Source organism: Alosa sapidissima, chromosome 1 (assembly GCF_018492685.1).
Source record: "Alosa sapidissima isolate fAloSap1 chromosome 1, fAloSap1.pri, whole genome shotgun sequence".
NCBI lineage: Eukaryota > Metazoa > Chordata > Actinopteri > Clupeiformes > Clupeidae > Alosa > Alosa sapidissima.
Window position 1 is genome coordinate 54,762,720 of NC_055957.1, and position 19,072 is coordinate 54,781,791.

The 19,072-nt window shown below is 41.2% G+C and overlaps 1 protein-coding gene across 7 annotated transcripts in view; it reads left to right on the plus strand.

The window, feature by feature from the left end:
- The window catches only part of LOC121723629 (guanine nucleotide-binding protein G(olf) subunit alpha), a 178,815-nt gene that overhangs the window by 130,596 nt on the left and 29,147 nt on the right, over positions 1–19,072 (plus strand). The window contains exon 1 of one of the 7 annotated variants that reach the window (XM_042109544.1): positions 17,292–17,310. The exons of the other annotated variants lie outside the window; for them this stretch is intronic. The gene's annotated coding sequence lies outside the window, so the exon portion shown is untranslated. Of the gene's footprint in view, positions 1–17,291; positions 17,311–19,072 lie in introns of those variants that run through there. 7 annotated transcript variants of the gene reach the window in all.

A 19,072-nucleotide genomic window follows, 5' to 3' on the forward strand; every position in this document is an offset into this window, starting at 1 on the left:
CTAAACTTTGATTATTTTTAATGTCGCAATCGGTTATCTCCGTTCAGCAGCGCTTGTGGTTCAGCTGTGGGCACGCAATTAGCGGCAGTGACGGGCAGTGATGAGCGATGTTTACGTAGCCTAATGAAGTGACAGCTTAGTAAATTCCACGCAGTAGGCCAATGGCAAAGCACAGCGTTTGCTGCATAGAAAAACTCAGTAGCCTATTAGCGCTTTCTTTGTAGCCCTACATCCAGCCCTGAGTGTTGGCCTGGTTGCTAGCTTCTTCAAACTTTGCAAACTCAGCTGGGTGTTGTTACAATTGTGGCGCACAAGTGCATTTGACCGGGATAAAATCGGCATGTCTCAGACTGACCGGCCGGTCGCCGGTCATGGCCGATCACGTGAAAATCGGCCGATTCCGGTCACCAGCCGATCTATCGGTGCATCTCTAATGTAAATGAATGTGCGTTTGCTTTTGTGTATGTGTGCTTCTCTGTGTGTTTGTTTTCGCTTGTGAGTGTGTGTGGGGGGTAATGGTGTGTGTGTGTGTCTGCTTGCCTGCATGTGTGTGTCTGTTTTATGTGTCTGTGTGTGTGTGTGTGTGTGTGTGTGTGTGTGTGTGTGTTCGCTTGTCAGTGGGTGTGTGGGGGTAATGGTGTGTGTGTGTGTGTGTGTGTTTGTGTTTATTTATGTGTATGTGTGTTGCCTGTTTGCCTGCATGTGTGTGTTTTTATGTGTGTGTGCGTGTTTGTGTTTGACGGAAAAACAATGGTTCCGTGTCATCCTTGTGGGGCTACATGCTCAACAAGTTTTGTGCACCCCGGGCTTTCAGTGTCCCGGGAATCACTGACAAAAAACAGAACAAAAAAACTCTGATTAAACCTATGTATATGTAATTGATGCATTTCAGCCATCAAAACTACACAATGATGAATAGCTTGGGCTACTATTGTAACAAAACTTGTCTTTACATTCCTTTCATATCATGCAGCATCAAGACTGAATAAACTTTAGTTGTATACAAAATATAATACATATTTAATGTAAAAACTCTATTTACTCTATTCAAAAACAGCCTTTTTGACATTTATATTTTGTTCTGAACAACTGAACTTAACATACACAATTATAGGTGTTAAGTTTTTGTCTTCTGGTCAAATCAGTGTTCATACCTGCACTGTTTATGAATTACTCAATGACTCAATGACCAAATTAAGGTCTGAGCTGATGCTCATTTTCATGCTTCCAACACTGTCATCTCTTATGACAGTTTAACCATGCTCTTATCTCTAATATGCTCATTTTAGAGAGTCACACAGATTGTTATTTGGCAAAATCTCTAAGAAAAAGTGTCACTTGTTTCCAGAGTGCTGCTCTGTCTTTTCTATCTGTGCTTTTTGTGTTTGTCTCTTTGCTCATCTCCATCGACACCACAAGGTGTCTTTGTACAATAGGCCTGTGGACAAGGCCCCATGTGATCAGAGCCACATGGTCCTGGACCACAGAAGGGTGGGGGCATTCCTTCAGGGGTCCAGAGCCTCAGTTGGCCCCTGATATCAGACCCTTAATCTCGTTTTTTCTCAAATGAAAAGCAAACTGAAATCCTTTATGAAAGAACAAAAACAAAATAAATAATAATAATAAAAAGTGTACATACTGTAGCTTGGAATGGTGCTATTAAATTGTCATGTTATAAGTATGGTAATTTACATTATATCAGTATAAATTCATAAATTCATTTCCATAAGTCTTCATTTATTGGAAATGATTGACTAATTTCATTTCATGTTTGTTAAACCTGTTCTTTGTTGCATCCTATTTCAGAAACCATGATCCATAAAGAGCTTGCTAAGCATGAAATCATAATGAGTGACATTGCCAGGTAGCTGCTTTCCACAATAACCCTGTATTTATCATGTCTGAGTTATGGGATGGGTTGGCAAAATGAGAAACATTTCTCATGAAACAAAGGCCCAAGCCTGATTAAACAAGATTTTAGTTGGGCCCAATTCTGAAAAGGGCTTCCGTTAAGACTATACTATGCATCCTGATAAAGTTCCCTTAGCCTTTGGAATTAAAATAGCCCCACATCACCACATACCCTTCATCATACCTAAAGATTGGCATGGTGTGTTTTTCAGTTAGCCTATTAGCTGAACTCAATGAGCATCAAACCAGCTAATAGGCTAACTGAAAAAAAAACACCATGCCAATCTCTAGGTATAGTGAAGGCTATGTGATGATGTGGGGCTATTTTAATTCCAAAGGCCAAGGGAACTTTATCAGGATGCATAGTATCCTGGATCCATTAAATAAGTGGCCTTTAAAAATAAAAAAAAATCTGCCTGCCTCTATGGGAATTTAACATACTGTAGGGGTCAAATAATTATTACCCCTGTATTTTAAGGAAGAACATTTATTTATTTACGATACATTCTTCATTCACTAAGAAAATTGGTGTCCTTAAAGGTTGGATTTTTACTCATTTTTTTTTAATTAAGGCATTAAGATAAATTTCTAACAGATGATTTTATATTCCTCTCTTTAGTCAACTTTAGCATGGGTTCAAATACTTATTCTCCCCACTGTACATAAACATGGTATCAAATGAAAACTAACAACTAACTCATGGGTTGTCTGCGGAGGTGTCAGAATCAAACTATATCAGCTTGGAAACATAACATACAGTAGTAGCCCAAAACCTCTATCAATCAGTTTCCCTATCAGAGTTAGTGAGTGGAGCGAGAGCGAGCGAGGAGCGGAGTGAATGGAATTTTGTTGGAGCGTGGAGCGCTTTTTAATTTAGAGGCCGAAGCGGCCGCTTTGTTCCGCTCCAATTTCGCTCCGATACCGCTCACACCACAAGTCTGAAGCATGCCCAAATTAACCCATAATTAATTTCTTCCTAATAAAACCAATTCCGTTAAATTTCCGAAATGTTCGATTAGGCTTGTTGATGGGGATGGAGTTCGCTAAATATTTTAGAAAGGAAACTGATAAGTCATACAAGTGTAGGCCTACTATTCCTACAAAACAACTAGATACTAACAATGTAGAGCAAAAACAACCATGTGGTGACATGAGAGTGTACTACTGGAACACACGTAGAGCAAGGAAAAACATGAGCAATTTGAATATGCCTCATATCAAGTAGAAGGCTACTTGATAGTGAATTGAGTAGTATTGTGTAGTATTGTGTATTGATGTTGCAAAGCTTTTAAAATAAATGTTTTATGAGTGAAATATATTGGCGTTGCTCTTAGTTCTTTGGGATTTAAGTTTTCTGTTTAAGGTGACAATTCGACTTGTAGATTATTTCTCCCTCTTTTAAATTGGACCGAGCGTGGAGCGATTTCACTGGAGCGGGAGGATTTTTAAGTGGAGCGGGGAGCGAAATTGAGCAGTGATTGAGTGGACGTGGAGACGTGAATTTGAGTGGAGAAGCGGCCGAGTGAACAGCCACCTGAGCGAGGAGCGTGATATTCACACCGCTCAGCTCCGCTCACTAGCCAGGGGCGCCACCAAGGGATGGCCAGGGGTGGCTGCGGCCACCACAACATAAACTCTGGCCACCCCTGGCTATGTGACCGACGGAAGCTAAATGTGTCCAAATTCAAACCCATTATTCTCTGTTCAATTGCTCACAGAGAATTGCTCACACATAAATTACAGATATCATGTGAAAGAGCAGAGCCTGAGCTTTCACATGATATTAGCGGCTACTGTAGGTGTTGTGATAAACGGTTCGTGAGAAAATTAACGTTGGATATACATTGTGCATTTCCATAGTGCACTCAGCGCCCAGCGTCCATCTCCACACCCATTACTCTTGGTGGTATATCTCACAAACACTTTGGTCAAAACATAGCAAACTATATATCAAAATAAACAGCAGACCTTACCGAACACTAGGATATGAACATTCCTCTGTACAGTAAGCGGATCCCGAGTAATCCGGTTTTGAATTTGCAGAAAATTCTACATGTTATCCAACTTTGGGCTGAAATTCTAATATATTCTAATAGCAGCCCAAAATAATGAACTTCCTTTCCAAATCAAAAGTTGGTCATGGCATGCACAGATCAACAGTGTTTTTGAATAGATATTTCTACCAACATGCTTCAGGTGGCATGGTTGGAGCGCAAAGTATTTTTACCAAATATAAAGGCTGAGCCAAGATATATGCAAGCATGATCACATCATACTTTCCCAGATATGGGTAGGCTAGACTGTCCTGAAAACGATATAGCCTGGCATATGAAGAGCTCTTTTCCAAAACACTATAAAGCAATTCATGTTATTTAATTGTGTTTTTCAGGTAATATCAATAAAAGTACAGTTGTGTTGTTTTGATTGAGTAAATAACAATTACCAGTTCCAGATCCGAAAACAAAATAATCATTTAAAAAAATATATTTATGAAAATGCATTAAAATGGAGGATATAGTGTTTTGGAGCCAAACTCTTCTAATGTGTCCTAATATATTATATGTGATATATTAATATTAACACTTTGAGTGCCTTTTTGTTCCCATGCGTTGAGTTCCAAAAACGCAATATACAGTAGTCACTCTTTCTAATGCTTTTAACCTGGCGTGTGGTCTCCCCTGATTGTGTGGTGATGCTGGTCTTCCCTGATTGTCCCCTGAGTCATCTTGTCTTAGTAGAAAGGTGGACTCATCCAGCGTTGTCTGGCGAAAACGCACCTGCTGCAAACGCAATATTTTTAGCTCTTTTTTTTTAATTGCGAAAATAGACACTCTAACACACCTTATGTGCGATTTTGGGAACTCTATGATGAATAGAACTGAAATAGAAGAAGATCGAAAACTCATGAAACTGGACATTTTATCATAACTCGGCTTTTGATGGTTGCCGCTTTTGGTCGAATCAGTTACGCATGCACGTCAGGTCAAAACCAGGCCATTTATTTTCGTGGGTTTATCACTAGGTGGCAGTCTCACCAGGTCTCGCTGGGTCACTTCCTGGAAACTTTACAGGCAGCACTTTTCAGGTGCTGAAGGGGAAAATGAAAAAGTTGAAGAAAAAGATATTGCAGCAGGTGTGTTTTCACCAGACAACGCTGGATGAGTCCACCTTTCTACTAAGACAAGATGACTCAGAGGGCAATCAGGGGAGACCAGCATCACCACACAATCAGGGGAGACCACACGCCAGGTTAAAAGCATTAGAAAGAGTGACTACCTAAAAAAAGTCTCACTTTTTTTCATAGTTTGGCTGGCCCTGCGACTTATAGTCAGGTGCGACTTATATATGAAAAAATATAAAATTGAACATGTTTTTAAATGTTAATTCATATTAACTGACATGAACCCTACATGAAACATTACTGTCTAGCCGCGAGAGAGCGCTCTCAAATGCACAAGTTCTGTGCACTTTCAGTCAGAGATTAGTGGTTGCGCTATGCCTGAAACACACGTGCATACCTAAATCCTCAAATTATGGCCAGGATTCTATTTGGGCCTCAGATTCGGACAAATAAAGTCCAGTAATAATTTTGTTTCAATTTAACTCATAAAAGAGCTCTTCTTAATATTTTATATTGTTGGTTGGTTTAATATTGTTGCCAATGAAAAGTCATCGTCTTACACCATGAGTCTCCAACACGTTGCTCTTAAGCTACCAATTGCATGACGCCCCCTTCTGAGCTTGCCAGAGGCTGAAGCAGTAACCTACATTTAAACACAATTGTTGCTGCCAGGCATCAGCCTACAAATTTTATAAAAAAGTAAATCATGCATTATTAAAAAAAATAACTAAATTTAGGCTGAATAAGGTTTCCATTTCAGCACAACATGTTCCATGAATAAATGAAAGCGAATGCCTTATCTCGCAATAAGCGGATGGAAATCCCAACACCCTTTCATACATAAAAACTTAATAGTGAACCATCAAATACCCCACAGATTTCAGTGGTCATCAGTCCCGATATCTAGCAATATAATCAAACAGTAAGCCATGGCCCAAATAAAGGTGCTGTGCTTTGCGCAGCCTAAATAAAAAGACCCCAGCCATAATTTGAGGATTTACGATAGTCTGTCTCCTAAACATTCCTCACCCGTTATCTAGACATGCATGAAAACATTTGAAAAAAAAAAAACTCACTGCCATGTAGGCTAATATTTGATCGCTGTTTGGCTACTAATTATCTTTCACGTACTGAATACGCACACTAGAAAGTGAAAGTGGGCCTACTATGCGCTCCGTGTCTGTATCTGTCTGTTCATGTCCGCAATCGATTATAACGTTCCTCAAATGGAGAACACATCCATGTTCTCTCGCATTATAGGCTGTCATGCTTCTGTGTTTGCAAAATTCCTGACGGTTCCTGATCGCTAAACGTTTGTTTTCCTTTCCTGTCGATCGTGGTTGATGTAGAAGCACCTCCTAGGCTATAATTTGACTTCAGCGATGAAAGATGGAGTGTGATAATTTCTCTCATTATGATGGAGTTGTGGGACTTTTATTATTATGCTCAATACTTAATAACTTATGCGCAATACCCGCAATCCCGCGCTGAAATTTAGGCCCTGGTTTTTTAAAAGCACATATTTTTTTCTCTCGCTCTCTCAGAGGTGGCCAGCCGAGTATTTGTTCTGCTGCCAGCTTGTGTCAATATATCGTCCAAAATGCTTGATTGCATTGCATTCTCCACATTTTAGCTACATTTTCATGTACCACATCAGCATTTTTGTTCAGTGAATCTTTTGTAAATTGCTTCACAATTAGCGCGGGCACTCGTCAGCAGCCTTCGGCTTGCCTCTTGCCACTATTCACTCCTTCGTCTTCATTAACATTCCCTGTAGAATTCTCAATATATTTGGCCTCTATGAGTCCAGTTACATCTGTCTGTTCTTGGTCTTGGATTTTGTGAATCCAAGTCATATCACCTGCTTGCTGCAGCTTTGGTCTGCACGTCCTATTAAAACCGGTCTGTGCACGTCTTTTTAAAACGCATCTTTTTTTCTCTCTTGTGGGCATTTAATATGCTGCCAGCTTGTGACTCCACACTGCCCAAAATGCTTGATTGCATTGTCCACATTTTTAGCTAAATGTTAATGTACCATATCAGCATTTTTGTTCAGTGAATCTTTTGTAAATTGCTTTACAATTACCTTCGGGCCTATACTGTATATCTATGTCTGGCTTGCTTCTGTCATGTCTTTTTAAAACCATCTTTTTCTCTCTCGTGAGCATTTAATCTGCTGCCAGCTTGTGACTCCACATCGCCCAAAATGGTTGATTGCATTGTATTCTCCACGTTTTAGCTAAATTTTGGTGTACCACATGGCATTTTCTTTCAGTGAATCTTTTGCTTTACAATTAGGCCTATCCACCCCTCTTCTTGGCTCTTCTTGAAGTGAATCCTTCTTCGTCTTCATTAACATTAATCTTTTTGGCCTCAATAGTCCAGTTAAATAGTCTCTGTTTTTGGTTTACATACATTTCTAAATAAATGTGTCACCAGACTAGTAGTAGCCTTAAGGCTGCCCGTGACCAGACAGCAATATAGGTTAACCTTTAAGTAATTGAAGATAAACGGCAGTAGGCAGTGCAATTAATCAATGAGGCAAAGGAGCTCAAACTCATATTACAAATTTATTAAATTAAATATAAATAAACAGTCAATCACATTGAATTCACAGTTAAAATGTACGTCAAATACTGTAATAAAACAATAAGACACTGTAATAAAACGAGACCACAGCCAGTAATACCGCCGCCAGCCACCAGCAGCGCCAGACGCCCCACAGCAATCCCCACAGTCAGCACAGCACAGCACAGCAGTAAACAACGAGCAAGCAAGCAAGCAGCAGGCGAGTTAGTTGCTTCATTGTTCTCCGGCCTAGCCTAGCCAAGCAGTCATTCGCACGGCAACCCACAAATGTTCCAATCGCTCTGTACCTTCCCGTAAGTCCTCCACAGATCGTAGGCTACTCAGCTCTCCACCCGATCACCAGCAGCGATGTAATCGCTCAGCTGAAACAAAGGAGACTTTTGGCAGTACGGAGCAAACTACCACTGCTAATACACGTTGTTGTTCGAGGCAAAAAAGGAGCGACTCACATTGCCGGGTGCAGACCAAATCTGCCACCCGGAATATAGCTTTTGCGTGGATGCCGAAATCCTGGAACTGCTCTGCTGTGTGTCCGGTTGTGTGTCCAACTGGGTAGGCCACCTCTGGCTTAGCCGCTGTGTCTTTTGCAGTTTTTTTGACCAATGTCGCACTTGGAACTTGTTGTCTGATGACAGTCTCGTGACGCTAGCCGTAGCGTGTGTAGCTCTGTTCAGTTGACACAACGAAGCATCGCCCTGACAGCGAGCTAGCTAAGCTACAAAGTGCATGAGGACTTAGCCTACTTAAAGTTTACGCCAATTTGTGCGAAAATGGTCACCTCATCTATCATCGCTGAAATCAAAGGTGAACTTACATCAATTGAACAGCTTATCTCCGTTCTACTCCAGAGGCAATCTAATCTCGGCGCACGGCTTACCTCGTTAGAGGGTCCACTCTCCAGTCCTTCAACAACGGACACACCAGCCCTGCTCCCTGGCTGTTCCACATGGTCTACTGTGGTCCGAGGCACAAATCGACGCTCCTCTCCTCCTTTTCCTATCTCTGCCCGTCAGGATGGCGACGGCCCAGAGTTGAACTTGTCCAACTCTTTTGCTCCTCTAGCAGTACATCCAACATCGCCTCCACCACGAGTGAATAAAGCCTGTAATGGAGGCCATAAAGGTACTTCCAAAAGAATCAGGTCTCCGAGCTATGATCCCAGTGGTTTCCCTTCGTCCCTCGACAAACGGCCCCGACTCTGTCCTTCATCTCCGGAATCACCAGTAGCCGCTGCCTCACCTGAAGGCCACCCTCCTGGCAATGGTCTGTCTGGCCCTCGGGCTGAAACACTGCATCCACCACTCGGCGCCAGTTCGCACCACCAAACTCCTCAGGCGCCGACGCCAATTACGCTAACTCTGATAGCACTCAATACCTGCAACTTCCACCAAATACAGCCACCTACTACGATAGTAAAGTGCGCTGCAAGCCTGAAATCCTCGTTGTTGGTGATTCCATTGTAAGACATCTAATTTTACCGGGTGCAATCAGCTATTGTCTATCTGGAGGTAGAGTTAATGACATAATTAAACTAATCCCCTCTCTCCTTGACTGGCATCCGACTGTAAACATTGTCATCACACACGTGGGAGCGAATGACGTCATGGACAGAAATTCCATCAGACTCCAAGCAGAGCTCGAGTATCTATGCTGCACTATTGAAAGCTTGGGGAAACGTTGTATCGTGTCTGGCCCTATTCCGTTCAATTCTAGAGAGTCTGAACGCTTTAGCAGACTTTACAGTCTTCATAATTGGCTCAAGAACTTTTGCCATGCTGCTGGACATGACTTTATCTCAAACTTTGATATTTTCTGGACTAATCCCAGTTTGTACAGGGCGGATGGTGTACATCCAAACAAAAAAGGAACTCAACAGTTAACCATCAACTTTATTCAGTTCATAGCCTTTAGCACACTCTGACATACATTCAGTCATATGCACATGCCAAGCTTTGTGGGTCCTGCTTCTGTATGCTCTGTCTCTCATGGCCATGAGATGACAAAGCCTACCTCTTTTCATTTTGGCTCTAGGCCTACTGAACTGTACAACTCCAATTCCACATCCCCCCTTCAGATGGCACTCTTTAATGTTAGATCTCTTTCAAATAAAACATTTGTAGTTAATGATCTCATTACTTCTCATAAGCTAAATGGTATCTTCCTCACTGAAACCTGGCTGGATTCTACAGGCAGTAAGGAACTTATTGAAGTATCTCCACCTGATTTCTCCTTTTCACACTGTTCTAGAGTTAATAAGAAAGGTGGTGGTGTTGCGGCTATCTTTTCTAACATGTTATCATGTAAGAATGTCTCTCTTGGTACCTACTCTACTTTTGAGTACTTAGCTCTTGAAATGAGATCTTCACATTCAAATTCCTGTATAATGATCACTGTTTACCACCCACCACAGCTTAAAACAGGCTTCATATCTGACTTTGGTGAGTTTTTGTCTAACATTACAGTAAAGTATGATTTTATTCTTATATCGGGTGATTTTAATATTCATGTTGATATTACCACAGATTGCTATGCTAGTCAGTTTACTGACTTCAATGTTTGAGTTTGTCCAACACATTTCTGTACCTACTCACAATCAAGGTCACACTCTAGATCTTGTCATCTCTAAAGGTCTTGACATTACCATTGTAGGTACCCTAGATGTTGGTATCTCAGATCACCACTGTATATTTTTTAATGTTGCTTGGATTACTAAGACTACTCAAGATTCAAAAATAATTACAAGATGCAACATTCGGGAAAACACAGTTGACAAGTTTATTACTGCTTACACCAACATTAGGCCACTCTCGGACCTGAGCCCTGCCCTTAATTTTAATTCTAATTCCTATCCTGACTTTTCTATTAATTCTGTCTCTGACTTGAATTCACCCTATTCTTGCTGCAACAAGTTAGTTGAGTACTTCAACTCGTCTTTAACAAATATTATGGATAATATTGCACCAATGAGAATCAGGTCTACTTCTAGCAAAGGCAAAGCACCCTGGAGGAATGCTGAGAGGGTTAAAGCATTAAAAAGAACTTGGCACAAAGCCGAACGCAAATGGCGTAAAACCAAATTGCAGGCTGACTTCATTCATTTCAAGAACCAGCTGTGTCAATATAATAAAGAAATGAAAATGTCCCGACAGCAGTACTTCTCTCACCTCATTGCGGAACATTCGAACAACTCAAAAATATTATTTAATACCATTGATAGGCTTGTCAATCCCCCTCGAATGATTCCTTCAGAACTCCGCTTGCATGAAAAGTGTAATGAATTTGCAACTTATTTTAATGAAAAAATCACAACTATTAGGGATAATATAACATCTGTTGATTTTAGCAATACATCTCCCAGTGAATTAAGGCCCACTGGCACTCTGTGCAGTTTTACTCCTATATACCTGAGTGCAGTGGTGGAGGAAGTACTGAACCTCAGTACTTAAGTAAAAGTACAAATACACAGAGAAATATTTACTTTAGTAAAAGTAAAAGTACCACAATGACAACCCTACTTAAGTAAAAGTAAAAAGTACCTGCTTTTAAATGTACTTTTAAAAGTAAAAGTATTTGCATAATGATTTACTCTCTTAATATCTATATTCTAAAAGGAAAAATCAGTATGGGCTGTGGCATTTTAATTAAGCTAGTTTTAGGTTATACTCGATTAGATAGTTTTAAGTTAATGCAATTGTGCTTACCATCTGTGGCCCAGTTTACATTCTGACCTACAATTCTAGAGACTGTAATTCTGGTTATCTACTAGGGTGATCTGCTGAGTGATATCATTCAGCAAAACACGAGAGCCTGAAGTTTAACGGGATAGACAAGGGAAACGTCGGGTGGATCGTAATGCCAATTATGCTGATTGAACAGAAAAGTTGATGAGAAAGGTGTCTTTATGATTAAGTTCAGTTTCACTAGCGCAGACGCATAGACATTGAATGAGCGCTCACGTTATACCCCCCAATTGTAGGCTATGCATCTTTATTTAATCACACACAATTAAGGAATATTTCCTAATCTGGAAAATGTTACGTTTTTTCCGGCCACCGGTTCATTAATAGTCTACCATTCATTTGTGCCGCAAATGATCAGACGTGTGACAGAAGCATGGGCATAGCCTGTAACTTCGCTGATCCGCGGATAGCAATCTCATCGGAGAGGAGGCCCTAACGCTGCAGATAACAGACAGAGAAAGGCACAGAACACAGTTGCATGTACAGTGTAGCCATGGGTCTGGTGAATATAGCCTACCGAATGCAGATGGTTACAAGCTCACGTTTTGCCTGGTCTAGACTAGAAGCTTATGTTTCTAAGAATGCACGTAGCGCTCCAGAATCTTTGGAAGCAACCCCCCGGTAAAACAAATGTGTTTGTCAGAGAGAAAAAAAAAACTGATCATAAAATGTATTGTAAAAAGGAACGATGGTGTTGTAGAAATGTAGCAGAGTAAAAGTACAGATAATTGCTGTAAAATGTAACGAAGTAAAAGTCAAAAGTATGCACTATAAATTGTACTTAAGTAAAGTACAAATACGTGGAAAATTTACTTAAGTACAGTAACGAAGTATTTGTACTTCGTTACATTCCACCACTGCCTGAGTGAGCTGGAAGAAACTGTAGAACAACTTAGTTCAGCTACTTGTGCTCTTGACCCCGTACCAACTACGCTTTTTAAAAAGGTCTTCAGCTGCATTGCTGCTGACATCCTAGGTATTGTTAACACCTCACTACAGTCTGGAATCTTCCCCAGCAGTCTAAAGCATGCTATTGTTACCCCACTACTGAAAAAAACTAACCTGGATCCTTCTGTCTGTGAAAGCTATAGGCCAATCTCAAACTTACCATTTTTAGGCAAAATACTTGAGAAGGTTGCATATAAACAACTTCTCAGGTTTCTGTCTCTAAACAATCTTTTCAACATCTAAAGAGCAGAAGCCCTAAGGCCCTGAGACAAAAGTTTCATCCTCTGTTAACCTCCCTGTCAGTAAATTCTTGTGAGGATGTCAGAAATCTAGGGGTAACTTTAGATGCTGAACTCAACTTCCAGAAGCATATCTCAAGCATCTCAAAGACTGCCTTTTACTACCTTAGAGTCATTTCTAAAGTTAGATGCCTCCTTTCTCAACATGACTCAGAAAAATGAGTACATGCTTTCATCTCAAGTCGATTAGACTACTGTAATGCTCTTTTTGCTGGACTAACAAAGCAAACACTATACAAACTCCAGCTAATTCAAAATGCAGCTGCCAGAGTATTAACTGGAATGAGAAGATATGATCACATATCGCCAGTACTAAAATCACTACACTGGCTCCCAGTAAAACAAAGAATTGATTTTAAAATACTTCTTATTGTTTTTAAATCATTGAATGGCTTAGCCCCATCATATATCTCTGATATGTTAACTGCATATACTCCAGCCAGATGCCTACGGTCCTCAAGCAAAGGTCTCCTCTTAATCCCGAGAATAAATACTAGTTCCGCTCATGGTGCTTTTAGTCACTATGCCCCTACACTCTGGAACTCCCTACCTTCTGAACTGAGATCTTCTCAATCAGTGAATTCTTTTAAAAAACAGACTGAAAACATTTATTTGCCTCAGCTTTTGGTTAAAATTTAAGGTCTTTCCAAGTTGGTGTGGCGACTTTCATTTTTATTATTTTTATCAGAAACTTTTATTTCTATTACCATTTTAACTTTTTATTTTTATTTTGTTTTACTATCAATGTGTTTTAAATGTCTATTTGATAATGTTTTCTAAAAGCGCATTGAGTCTGTGTATGCCATATGAAATGTGCTATATAAATAAACTTGAATTGAATTGAATTCTGACTTGATACCTCCTCTATGTCTGTCGATCCTGCAAATATAGGGGGAAAAAACACTCCCACACACGTGTTCCCCCTCATTAAATTAAGCAGCCTCCTTCCTATAGGTTCGATTGAGAGTCTGGGAGTCTTTGTTAATTGTCAGTTTGATTTGGGACAGCCGTGACGGGAATATCAAAGTCCACACGTGAAGCAAAACAAAACACAGCACACAGGACACAAATAAATGCATTAAAACACTACAAACGTGAAACATTATACTTTGTACACTGTGACAAATGCGACTTATAGTCCAGTGCGACTTATATGTTTTTTTCCTGTTCATGATGCATTTTTTGACTAATGCGACTTATACTCCTGAGCGACTTATAGTCCGGAAAATACAGTAACCACCGTGCTGAGGAGGGAGTTCCATCTCCACCATTTACCGGGCCGAGCGGAGTGGGTGATAGGCCAAGTCGTGCTTGCAAGAGGGCACGTCCTTGCCAGAGTGCCGAATATGTCGGTGATAGCGACACATTACCGGCCAAGAGCAGTAGAAATTATGGAGCCCGACAGCAGTAGAAAGGTGGTTTTGTGAACAAAAAACTATATTCATCTTACACAAGTCCTTTGACCCAGAAATGTAAGTGTCAGAAGAGTGACAGGCTCAAACAGCGCATATTTCATAAAAGACGCTATATCTCCATTTCTAGGGAAAAAAACAGGGATTTTGATGAAAACTAGCCATTGGTTAGCTTGGGATTTCTCAAGAACAGAGGCATGTAGAAATGAACGGTTTGTACCCACTGTGAGCTTAAAGTCTCACCTTTCAAACGAGTCATAGTATGTGTCCATATGTATAACATAGAATACACTGTGGCTCTACAAACATCGTCAACAATTATCTAGATGTCTGGCACTCTGGGCCAAAGCTTCCGAAAACAGCACGGTGATAATAACAAACTAGTTCATTTGCATGAGTAGCCTATTGAACTTAATTTGCGCTGTGGTGTTGATAATGCTGCTAACATTGTGTGAACACTGAGCTGAACTGTCATTCTGTGCTGCAACAATCTTGGATTGTTCTGATTCAAGTAGCCTAGGCTACGGAGGGGAGTCTACGTTGTGTGTGTGTGTGTGTGTGTGTGAGAGTGAGAGCGGGACAAGGAGAGGCGTGTGAGTTTTCTGCCGCTGTATGTAGCCTAACTAATGACAACAATCAACAAAATAGACACGTAATAGCCTATGTGGTGGTCACACTAGGGGGTCACCACACCCTTTTGCTCAGTGACGTAAGAGTCACCAATTTCAATTATTATTATTATTGATGATAATTATTTTTAAAAAGTGTGCTGGGTTACGGGTACGCTGGCGAGCACCTTGTTTTTGTTAGACTTTGTTTGTAAACTCAGAGCATTGCTGTAAAAGAGCTTAATGCTCAGTCAATTTCCCCTGAATAAACAATGGTTGATGATGATGATGATGATGATGATGCAGTAAGAGGGTGCAGACCCAGCAATCACTTTCTTTTTTATGCAAGCATTAGTGATTTGAATTTAATGCGGGCAGCTAAAGGAAGCCAGTGGAGCTCAACAGCTCAACGTGCCCTTTTTTGTTAATTGAAAACCAGATAGGCTGCAACATTCTGGACCATCTGTAGCGGTTTCACCACAGAAGCTGGAAGGCCAATGAAGAGGTGACATGTTGGGTTAGGTATGGTCTGATTGTCCTTATATTGAATAATGTGAAGTGACACGACTGAGGCAGAAAAGGTTAACTGGTCATCAATCATGAATCATGACACCTAGGTTTCTTGCCATCTTGGTAGGTGAGAAACGGTTTTAGTTTTGATGTTAATGTATAGTTTGTTTGGCTGGGAAGACCAGTAGTTGAGTCTTAGAGAGGTTTAGCTGGACGTGATGTTCTTTCATCCAAGCAGATATATCAGAGAGACAGTTTGAGATCCGCATCAACATCAGGCACGAAGGACAGATAAAGTTGTGTATCATCTGCGTAGCAGTGATATGAGAAGCCATATGAGGGGATGATTTGGCCCAATGAGGTAGTGTACACAGTAAAAAGAATGGGCCCCAGCACTGAGCCTTGGGGCACCCCTGTGGCAAGGCAATGAGATGCGGACTTATGTCCTAGCCATGACACATTGAACAAAATGCCCGGTGAGGTAGGATACTGTGACTGAGTTGCTGCTCTGGCAGATTTTAAGGCTTCAGTTACAGACAACAGAGCTGTTTCAGTGAAGTGACCACTTTTGAACCCAGATTAGCTAGGATCAAGGAGGTCATTCTGTGAAAGAAATTCTGTGATTTGTTTGGAAGCTGCCCTTTCTAAAGCCTTAGAGAGAAAAGGTAGGAGTGAGACCGGGCAATAGTTCTCCACCAGGGTGGGTGCAAGAGAAGGCTTTTTAAGCAGCAGCGTTACCTGAGCCAGTTGTAAAGCAGTTGGAAATGTATCAAAAGCCAATGAGGTGTTAATTACATGTGTGACTGCTGGTGTGATCGTGGGAGCTATGTCTTGGAGTAGGTTGGTAGGAATAGGGTCTAGTGGACATATAGTAGGGCAGCTACATGTTACACGTTTAGACACCTCACTCTCGGTAATAGAGGTGAATGAAGGAAATGTTGCACCCAGGAAATGTTGCACCCAGGAAATGCTCCTCCGTCACATTTGCGCAAGTCGAAGACGTGCGTCATTTTTGACACATACATGAGGCATACATGTATCTGTGGATTGTGGCTTAACATCAGTTGAAGTTAACTCCATGTCATGGTGTTTCACTTAACTCGATAGCCAGGCAAGCTGTGCGAGGACAGGCGCTCTGCTCTATCATCGTTATGGTAACCAAACAAGTCTTCTTCTGTCTAGGTTTGTCTAGGTTTGTTTCTAGGTTTTAAGTGTTGTTCTTCTATGTGGTCCACCTACTGGGGGAGGGGAGTGTTTACAGCAGTTCCGTTTCACACATGCGCAGTCTACGCGTCAAAGTGACGCGCGGTCTTAACTTTCGGTCGACTCAAAAACGTGACGCATGCCGTAAAAATGACGCAATTCTCGTCACGCACTCCCGCGTGCGCGGGACGCAGACGCGGGACCATATCATAGCCCTTAGCCTGGAGAGGTAGGTTGTGAGTGATTGGTTCAGAGAAGTGACTACTAATGGCTGCTGCCTTGTCAGTGAGAAAAGTCAAGAAGTGAATATGTAAGAGGCTGGTAGCTTGTAGAGGAGAGGGAGGATAGAGTAGAGTTTTGAAGGTGGAAAAGAGTTTTCAGGTGTCAGTGGTACTGTGGATCTTATCATTGTAAAAAGCAGTGACGCTGGATGAGAAGGATGACTGTAACCACTAGTAGCTTGAAAGATCAGTAGGTGTATTAGTTTTTTGCCATTTCCTCTCAGCAGCTCCGAGGCCAGTGCGTAGAGTTCGTAGGGTATTATTCAAGCATGGATGTGACTGGTTAGGACGAGCAGGTCTGGGGGATAGAGAGCACAGGCTATCCAGACAGAAGCTTAGTGTAGAGCAGAGAGACTCTGTTACATCATTTACCTCAAGAGAGGTAAGAGTGGAAGAGACGGTAGGAGAGCAGAGGCTACTAGAGAGGAGAAATGGACAGGACAGAGGTTGTGGAGGTTACGTCAAAAAGAGACCATGGGTGGAGGAACAGAGGGCTGTTCTGTGAGGCACACATTGAACTGTATAAAAAAGTGGTTGGAGTGGTGCAGAGGAGTAACTGTTATGGTGTCTGTGTCCCAGTTTCGAGCAAGAATGAGATCAAGCTCTCTGCCTGCATTATGAGTTGGAGGAGTGTGGACCCGTTGAAGTTCAAAGGAATGTATGAAAGACAAGAAGTCCACATTCTCAGGTATGGAGGAGAGCAGGGTGCCCAGATCATCATATAATAATAATGATGATGATAATAATAATAATAATAATAATAATACTGTATTTTCCGGACTATAAGTCACACTTTTTTTCATAGTTTGGCTGGCCCTGCGACTTATAGTCAGGTGCGACTTACATATGAAAAAAATATATAATTGAACATGTTTTTAAATGTTAATTCATATTAACTGACATGAACCCTACATGAAACATAACTGTCTAGCCGCGAGAGAGCGCTCTCAAATGCACAAGTTCTGTGCACTTTCAGTCAGAGATTAGGTAGGCTATGCCTGAAGCACACATGCATACCTAAAGCCTCAAATTATGGCCGGGATTCTATTTATAGCCGGGCCTCAGATTCGGACAAATAAAGGCCAGTAATAATTTTGTTTCAATTTAACTCATAAAAGAGCTCTTCTTAATATTTTATATTGTTGGTTGGTTTAATATTGTTGCCAATGAAAAGTCATTGTCTTACACCACGAGTCTCCAACACGTTGCTCTCAAGCTACCAGTTGCATGCCGCCCCCTTCTGAGCTTGCCAGAGGCTGAAGCAGTAACCTACATTTAAACACAATTGTTGCTGCCAGGCATCAGCCTACGAATTTTATAAAAAAGTAAACCATGCAGAATTAAAAAAATAACTAAATTTAGGCTATCGTAGACCTCTTTGGCTATACGGAATAAGGTTTCCATGTCAGCACAACACACTTCCATGGATAAATGAAAGCGGATGCCTTATCTCGCAATAAGCGGATGGAAACCCTTTCATGAACCATCAAATACCCCACAGATTTCAGTGGTCATCAGTCCCGATATTTAGCAATATCAAACATTACAAGCCATGCCCCAAATAAAGGTGCTGTGCTTTGCGCAGCCTAAATAAAAGACCCATAATTTGAGAATTTACGATAGTCTGTCTCCTATACATTCCTCACCCGTTATCTAGAGATGCATGAAAACATTTTAAAACAAAACTCACTGCCATGTAGGCTAATACTTGATCACTGTTTTGCCCCTAATTATCTTTCACATAATGAATATGCACACTAGAAAGTGAAAGTAGGCCTACTATGCGCTCCGTGTCTGTATCTGTCTGTTTACGTCCGCAATCGATTATAACGTTCCTCAAATGGAGAGCACATCCATGTTCTCTCGCGTTATAGGCTGTCATGCTTCTGTGTTCGCAATATTCCTGACGGTTCCTGATCGCTAAACGTTTGTTTTCCTTTCCTGTCGATCGCGGTTGATAGAAGCACCTAGGCTATAATTTGACTTCAGCGGTGAGAGAGGGAGGCACCCGCAAAGTGGTCCTGCGCGCGCGTGTGTGTGCATGGGGTTCAATTGAAGTCAGAGTTGGTCTGTCCAGTCAATAGTCACGCTTTCAGGCCGCTCCATTATTAGATTAAAGTTATCAGACATCGCTGTAACATGTGTGGAAATTTCTCTCATTATGATGGAGTTGTGGGACTTTTATTATTATGCTCAATACTTATTAACTTATGCGCAATACCCGCAATCCCGCGCTGAAATTTAGGCCCTGGTTTTAAATGCGCATATTTTTTTCTCTCGCTCTCTTGGAGGTGGCCAGCCGAGTATTTTTTCTGCTGCCAGCTTGTGCCAATATATTCTTGCATTGCATTCTCCACATTTTTAGCTACATTTTCATGTACCACATCAGCATTTTTGTTCAGTGAATCTTTTGTAAATTGCTTTAAAATTAGCGCGGGCACTCGTCAGCA